This window comes from Sorex araneus, chromosome 2 (genome assembly GCF_027595985.1).
Source record: "Sorex araneus isolate mSorAra2 chromosome 2, mSorAra2.pri, whole genome shotgun sequence".
NCBI lineage: Eukaryota > Metazoa > Chordata > Mammalia > Eulipotyphla > Soricidae > Sorex > Sorex araneus.
Window position 1 is genome coordinate 333,250,605 of NC_073303.1, and position 9,115 is coordinate 333,259,719.

A 9,115-nucleotide genomic window follows, 5' to 3' on the forward strand; every position below is an offset into this window, starting at 1 on the left:
CAGGCATACCATTACGTACGATACTCAAACCAAACCCAAACAAAACACATGTTCTATAATGTGAGGGATTTTCTTTTCCTCCAGAACCTCCTCAGAAAGATTCACCCATAATCTGCTCTGGGGTCCTAAGTAGGCTCTGACCTTGAGTTGGCAGCCAGCAGACCCAGGTGAAGGGGGCTTAGAACAGGCACGACCGTGCACAGTGATCTTCTGTGGGGCACAGAGGCTGGCCCAGAGCAAGATAACTTCCAGAGGGAGGAATCTTAGAGAACAATCATTCAATCTTTTGAGGGGCAAATTGATACATCTCATTTCCTGACAAGGTAGATATTGCTTCTCTGCTCTCAAACCAACTCCCCTCTGGAATTTGTGATCCCAGAGAGGCCAACAACTCATAAAGTTGGAGGGAATAGACTGAGACACTCTTTCCCCTCATGTGAGTGGTCTATATTTTCTGTTCCGCGTTCAGGATTTGGAATACTAGAACGGCAATTCTAATATGCAGATGTGGTTGTTCCAGTCAAATGAAGAAGATCCATTTTCTTCTTTTGGTTTGGATATCCCCTGGGAGAAGGGAGAGAATCTCAGTGGAGAGAGGCTTTGACAGGTACAGTATAACTTATCAGGCTTTAAAGCAGCTCGCTGAGGTTAGCGTTAGTTCAAATATGTCAGAGCTGTCAGAAGCCAGTCCTGAAATCTGTAAGGCATTACAGAGCGAAAACCCAGTGAGGATAGCTGTGGGGCTCCGTGGGAATTCCAGGGCACAAGAGTCTGCAGCGTCTCCATGCTTGTGCCTGAACCTTGATAATACTTGGAGTTTGCTGCTTCTCTCTCTCTCTCTCTCTCTCTCTCTCTCTCTCTCTCTCTCTCTCTCTCTCTCTCTTTCTCTCTCTCTCTGTAGTTGTTGCAGGATTATTTAGTTCACTGTTTTTTTTTTCCATTCCCTCTTGGCTCCTGAAATTGCTCCATTGCTCTTTAGGGACCATTCATCTTCCTAGAGGGAGAGGGGAGAAAGACCCTCTGCATGGGACCCCTGGAGGAGGAGAAATGAGCAAGCAGAGCAAACGCTTGCTCTGAGACGACTGAATGGAACTTGCTGAAAACGAGCTTCCTTCTCCTGCTCACCCTTTACGTCTGAGACAATGAGAGACTTCTTCTGAAGAGGTAGAATAAGAGGCCTTGGGGGGACAATCTAAGTCTCCATGGCTAGAGAGATAATGCAGTGGGAAAGGTGCTGCTGACCCAAGTTTGATTCCAAGCACCCTATGTGACTCCCTGAGCACTACCAGGAGTGATCCCTGAACACAGAGCCAGGAGTAACCAGTGAACCTAACTGGGTGTGGCCCCCCATAGTCAACACTATTGTAAGAAGGTGGCTCGAAAAACGATGATGGGTAATTTTCCTCCAAGTGAGCTTGTGAAGGAGATGGGGATGAGTGGGAGGGGACCTAGTGCCACAGATGGAGAGACACTGGCACTGGAGCTGAGTTTGGAGACGGAATATTGAATGCTGCGAAACTCTTGATATTAAAAACTGTACATCATTGTGCCTTAAAAAATGCTTTGGTGGAAAAAAATGATATTTAGAAAGAGAACTTGATTAAATGAACAAGTAGCCTTTACTCTGTTTGAAAGTCAGGCCTTCTTAGAAATAAATGGCAAAGATGGGTTTGGTGGCTGGGTGCCTCATGTAGATTCACTGATGTCTCTGACATAGAATCCCAATGTGACGAATAGAAACTTCAGGGTAATCTAGGAACTGGTGCATTTTTTGCATTTAAAAAATGAGGATTTGTACTGAAAGTGGATTGTACTTTCATGAGATGATAGAAGGAAAAGTCAGATGGTACAGAAGATAGTGAACCAAATTCCCAGTGACAGTGGCGGTCTCACAGGAGGCTTGTGCTGGTGCCCTCAGTGCCCGCCTCCCCACCAGTGCCTTGTATAAGTCTTCCTGGAAAGCAGTGATCTAACAAACCAAGATATGCCGCCTGTTTAGTTCAGCGTGGTGTGTGGGTGAGGATGGAGGATTGGATTTCCTTGGAGTAAAGGTCAACGAAGAATTTTTATCTGAAAAATTCTATGGTGTGACGTGATGGGTTTATTTCCTACCTACTTAATCTTGACTTCTCACAGTTGTTCCATTTCCGAGGAACACCCAGTTTATAGAACTCGTTTTAGAATCTGCATTGCACGAGGCTACGTTTTTACTTCATTTTCATAACTTAAAAATCTAATAACCTCTCTCTGTCTCTCTTTTTCTCTCTCTGATTGTTGTTCTTTCATCCTTGTTTATCCAAAGTCAAATTTAAGATTCCAGAGTGCCTCTTCCAGGCTGCTCCTTGAGAACTCACTGCTGGTTTTGTAGGAAACACAGCAAAGGTCAGGAGATAGGAAGCGCAAAGTGGAAGGAATTTACTCAAATCGACTCTTATTTTATTTGCTGTAGAATCTCATTGTAGCTTGTGAATATAGTCAGCTATACAAAGCCCCACAAAGTGAGAATGTAGGTATGCCTGCTTGCCTGTACCTAAGAAACCATACATCTTACAGTTTAAGATGAAGAAATTTCCCATTTTGCTGCGTGTGTTCTTTCAGCAGTACAGGCTACAGAGTACCTGTGAACTACACAGAAAACAAAAACAATATGCTTTAATTTTAAATAAATTCTTATATATCCAATCTAAAACTGTGCATCACACCTCCTGACACAGCTCCCAGTCCTTTGTGTCACTGAAAGATGTTTCCTCCATCTGAACTGCGTTATCTTTCACAGTTCTTACCTTGAATTTTCCTCCGTGAAGTCATCATGGACTGAAACAACTCAAGGAGCTCTTGGTACAGTATCTGGGTCACAGAAAACACTGAAAAAAAGTAACTGTGACTTCATTATGAAGGAATCATAGCTTATTTAAATACTGACAGGTAAAATACTCCTTTTAACGATCTTCTGTGTCTCTTGCATTCCCTCTCATTTAGCTGATAACTAACATGTTCACTGCATTTTGGGGGAGGCATTTAAAAAATTATTTTATTTTTATAAAGTTTTTCATAATAAAAAAGTTTTTCATAATAATTGATTACATTTAATATTCAAACACCAAACCGACCACCATTACACCTTCCCACCACCATATTTTGAATATTTCCATTCCAAACCCCAAATCCTGCCCCCAAAACAGAACTGAAGTAATTTGTTTTGTATTGTTTGCTATGAATGATCCACTAAAAAGTAAGCCAAAAATGTTTTCCTAGAGGTAAAGGAGTGAAGATTGTTGTATTTCACCCAGGAGCCATTAAACCCTTCTATAAGAGATTAGTCTTCACCAGGGCCCCTTGGAGGGGGTGGGTTGAGTTTCCCTCTCCACCCCGAGCAGAGCCCCGGCAGCCAAAGACCTCTGGAACTCAGCCACAGCCATGCTCAAGCCCACTCTCCACACATTCAGATAAGCCTCACACATGAAGAAACCAGCAGAGGAATCCAGGTGTGCGGGACTCGGGTCTGAGATTTCCAAGCCTGCTCGGATTGGGACTGGGCCTCTTCCACCCAGATCCCCCATTTTCCAGTAGCTAGGTGGTCACACCCAGAAACTGCCCCCAGTGCTGTATAATCCCATCAATGGCCAACATCCAGAGACTATAAAACCAAGCTCCCGGAAGACATCTTATAGTCTAGTTCTCCCTCTTGGAGAACCTGGCAAGCTACCGAGATTTTCCTGCCCGCATGGGAGACCTTGGCAAGCTTCCCGTGGTGTATTCATATGCCAAAACCAGTAACAGTGATGGGTCTCATTCCCCTGACCCTGAAAGAGCCTCCAATGCAACATCATTGGTTAAGGACGAGTAAAGAAAGGCTTCTAAAATCTTGGCTAGGACAAATAGAGTTACTGAGACCACCTGAGAAAATTAACGATCAACGGGATGATGATGATGATGATAAGAGATTAATAACATGTTGTTAAAGGTTGAACCTTGTATGCATATCTATCTATCTATCTATCTATCTATCTATCTATCTATCTATCTATCTATCTATCTATCTATATTTCCCCCTAAAATTGGTTGCCTTCTACTTCAAACCCCACCAAATGTGGTGTGCTGTTCTTTGTATATCAGTGGTGTAAAGTATGAGATGTTATGTGCCCATGAATGTCACTCTGCAGTCCAGGAATAGATTTACCCATGGATGAGGCTCATCCAAGTGTTTGGAGAGAATTTGGAGAGCGTTTGGAGAGCAGCCGTGAGAATGGCAGTGATTGAGTTCTGGAGGTTTTCAGCTGCCAGGACTGGCTCGTTGGAGTGGGGAGGAGAACTCACCGCCCTCCTCCAGATTGCCCAGATTGTAAGATAATATTGGGTTTGTCCTTTCAGCCTTGCCGCAGGAAACTTAGTTTATACCTTAAAGCAGTGTCCCTTTTGTATGAACACAGAAAGACAGTTAATATTATGCTTTGTAACTTGGGAGCTGATTGACTCTAATAATATTTACTCCTGGGCATCTGCTTTCTCAACTCAGTTGCTCTTAGTTCCTAGTACCCCCAAAGCAGGATCCTGATGAGGGACAGAATGGACCCAGGGCAAGCTGTGAGCTACCCTGGCATCAAAATGGGCCAATATTCAACTATAAGTTGAGAGCATGGTCATAGACAAATGCTGTCATGATCCAAAAGTAATGATGAGACTAGGACTCTGCTGGGGTTAGGAAGACTAATCTGACCTGAGGACTGTGGTAGAAAATATAGTGAGATGTCCTCAGGAAGAACCAAACTTTAAGTTTGATATATCTCTTACTGTGCTCATACAGAAAGACATTGCTAGAAATATTCATCATCATCATCAACATCCTGTTGATTGTCAAATTTCTCGAGCAGTCTCAGTAACATGTCCATTTGTCCTAGCCCTGAGATTTTAGAAGCCTCTCTTTATTTGTCCTTTCCAATGGTGCCACATTGGAGGCTCTTTCAGGGTCAGGGGAATGAGACCCATCATTGTTACTAGTTTTGGCATATTCATATTTGGCATATTTGTATTCAATGCCATGGGGAATGTGTGAGGCTCTCCCATGTGGGCAGGAAACTCTCGGTAGCTTGCCAGTTTCTCTGAGAGGGAGAACTAGGCTGTAAGATGTGTTCTGGAAGCTTGGTTTTATAGTCTCTGGATGTTGGCCATTGGTGGGATTACACGGCACTGGGGGCAGTCCCTGGGTATGGCCACCTAGCTACTGGAAAATGGGGAGTCTGGACAGAAGAGGCCCAGTCCCGATCCGAGCAGGCTTGAAGATCTCAGCCCCGGGTCCCACACACCTGGGTTCCTCTGCCAGTTCCTTCATGTGTGAGGCTCATCTGAATGTGTGGAGAGGGGCCTTGAGCATGACTGTGGTTAGGCTCTAGAAGTCTTCGGCCGCCAAGAGCTCTGCTCAGGGTGGGGAGGGAAGCTGGAGTCCATCTCCTCCGAGGGGCCCCGGGGAAGACAGCCAGGAGTGCAGGCAAGAGACTCTGCGTTGTTCCCTTCTGGGAGCTTGCTTTGAAGTCTCTGGATGTTGGCTGTTGATGGGATTACATACACCTGGGTTCCTCTGCCGGTTCCTTCATGTGTGAGGCTTTTCTGAATGTGTAGAGAGGGACCTTGAGCATGGCTGTGGCTGGGTTCCAGAGGTTTTCAGCTGCTGGGGCTCTGCTCGGGTTGGGGAGGGAAACTCAACCCACCCCCTCCGAGGGGCCCTGGTGAAGACTAATCTCTTAATAGAAAGGTTTAATGACTCGGTCAAATACAACAATCTTCACTCATTTACCTCTAAGAAAACTTTTTTGGATTACTTTTTAGTGGATCATTCATAGCAAGCAATACAAAATAAATTACTTCAGTAGAAATATTAGAATACTTAGCTAGAAATATTAGAAGTAAATTTACTATAACTATTTAAGTGGATTACTAGCTGAGGAAAGAAGTAACACACCCTCGATGGGATCCCATGCTTTAGCGGATCTTCTAGTAATCTGGAGTAATCTCCTTAGATGAGAGTTGGTCCTTGAGTTAATCTCCTGGAGGAGTGTTCTTACCCCTCTTTGTTGATTTGTTAATGTTCAACCCACCTTTGTATCGCCACCTATGTGATTGCTATATAAACTAAGACTGTAAGAGCAAAGAGGGATAATCAGAGTAAGGGTTAGCAGAGTCAGAAGTAAGAGAGTCAGAAGTGAGAGTGAGAGAGAATCTGGTCAGTCAGAAACAAGGGTCAGAGTCAGAATCAGAAGTAAGGGACAGAGTCAGAAGTGAGAGCGGGAGAGAATCGGGTTAGAGTCAGAAGTAAGGGTCAGAATCAGAAGTTGGGGAGAGTCAGAAGTAAGGGACAGAATCAGAAGTGAGAGAGAGAGAGAATCGGGACAGAGTCAGAGTAAGCGTCAGAGTCAAAAGTGAGATCGAGTGGGGCTCCAGAGAGAGAAGCAGAAGGGCTCCGGAGAGAGGGATTGGAAGAAGAGAGATCAGAAGAGACCAGAGGAGAGACGACAGAGACAGAGAAAGGTTGGAAGAGACTGGGGGAGAGACTACAGAGACAGAGTCAGAGATAGAGAGATAGACATAGAGAGCACAGTGGCACACACAGAAGCAGAGCACAAAGGAGGAGCCATCCTGATCCAGTCCAGACATAGCGGCTTGAGAGCACCTAAAGCAGAGAGAGAGAGAGAGAGAGAGAGAGAGAGAGAGAGAGAGAGAGAGAGAGAGAGAGAGAGAGAGAGAGAGAGAGAGAGAAAGCTGCCCCAAGAGCCCATGAACACACATTACCCTTCCGAGCGCGTGCATTTATATTTTTTACACCAGATGAAACAGCCCATCATGGGGTCTGGAGCATCTCTATGACGTATTGTTCTGTGCTCTTTTCTGAGAGATTTCTTGTTGAGTCTCTGCTTACTACATTTTAAGGAAAAAAGAAAGCTCTTCATATGAGTTTAACATGCAGAGTTAACTCCTAACACTTTGGGGGACCACATTTAATGGTGCTTGGGGGCTGCTTCTGTGTCAATGCTTAGGGGACTCTATGGTACCAGGGATTGACCCCAGGGCTCCTGCATGCAGAAGCTTACCCTTTGAATCATCTCCAGGCCTCACTTATTGCTGACTTCTAATTGTCATGTAGTTTATTTCATTCTAACCATGAATGTCTTCCCTCCTCCATTCACTATAAAATTCCCCTCAAGCAGAGATTTACACAATTTCTGCTTTCTTGTGCTTTCCTTAATGTTCTGCATCCAGAGAACTCTCAGTAAGTGCAATGAAGGAGTTGAGTATTTTAGAAACAGAACTGCAATCTGTAGGGAGAAGTATCACTAAAAATTAATTGGTTGATGGTGCCAGAGTCATAGTATAGGAGGTAGGACATTTGTCTTGCACCTGGCTGGCCCAGGTTCCATGCCCAGCATCCCATAGGTTCCCTGAACACTACCAGAAGTGCCTTCTCAGTGGAACCAGGAATAACCCCTGAGCATTGCAAGGTGTAGCCCCAAAACCTAAAAAAATAAATAAATAAAAATGAGTTGGCTGAGTCAGAAGCAGATGATTCTCATTGATTATAGTAATGCTTACCTAATCCTTTTTCTTGTCTAGGTATTTTACGCATACAGATTTATTTAATTCTCACAACAATACTATGTGGTAATTACTTTATTATCTCCATTTAATGGATTAGAAAAGCTGAGACTCAGAGATGCAAAAAGCAAGCAGTGAAGCCAGAACTTTATCCTGAATCTTTGCAACTCTATGCTACATTCTTGAGGAGTGGAGTAGAAGATGCTACAGTACTTCTGTCTTGGTGGTCGTCAAAAAATGTGCCATAATAAACATGACAATAGCCCAGACTTGGTTAGACTGAATTATCAAAGAGAAGGGGAAAATCTAGAAAAATAATTTAGGTTGAATTATGTGAGGTATTACTTCCAAGTGATAGCAATAAATGTACCAGGGTCCTTCATTGTGATTAAGTAATGTGACTGGACTTTCAGTTTGACTGGGCCAGTCTAGGTTTGTGCCTATGTAATTACTAGTAGGATCTTTTTCTCAAATGTCCTGATTGGAAATAAATTATATTAGCACCCACACCAAGTCTAGAAATGGTTTGGAAAGGGACAGGTCCACTGAGTGTATGGGAAAGCATAAGGAAATAATATTGGATTGGCTGGTACTTCATTTTATGATGCAAGAATATTATGACAGTTTGCTACTCGAGTGTGCTGCTGGTCTCTGTAGCTCTGCTCTGCAGTCAGACCCCTAGTTTGGGGTCTGGAATATAGATCTGTACACTGATATCTCTAAACCTATTCTTTTCTCAGAATTTATTAGTCTTGGGCCGAAGTGATAGTACAGTGGGTACTGTATATTTGCCTGCACATGGCGGACCTGGGTTCAATCCCCGGCATCCCATATGGTCCCCCAAGCACCGTCAGGAGTAATTCTTAAGTGTAGAACCAGGAGTAAATCCTGAGCATTGCTGGGCATGACCCAAAAAGCACTGTAGCTCTGTAGCACTGTCATCCCGTTGTTCATCGATTTGAACAAGTTTCTCACCCAAAAAGCAAAAAAAAAAAAAAAAAAGAATTTATTAGTTTTGTTTTCTTGCCTGTCTTTTTTTTTTCTGTTGGCCCATAAAATCCCTTCATTATATATCTATATCTATCTATCTATCTATCTATCTATCTATCTATCTATATACACACACATATATAATCACAAGGTATTTTATATACATAAGGGAATTTTATATATAAAAGGAAATTTGTATATTCCGCAGAAGTTGCTGGGATGGAACATGACATTATCATGTCCAAAGACAGGTTATTATCCTGAAGCCCAGTCTTCCTAGAGATGGCCTGGCTTCCTATTTACCTTCTGAATCAAAGGACCTTGAGTTCTTCTACTCACTCATCTGTCCATATATCTGTGGATCCCCAAACATCACGGGAGCCAGGTGTTTTCCATGGCACAGTGGAATTTCCAGCAGTAAAACTTCCTTCCACTACTGTTCTGCCAACGCTCTAGGCCACTGCCCTTCCAGAAGCCTTCTCAGGGGTCTGACTTTGCCCTCCTTGGGAGGGGAGGGAAAGTGAAATTTTGCTGTCACCAT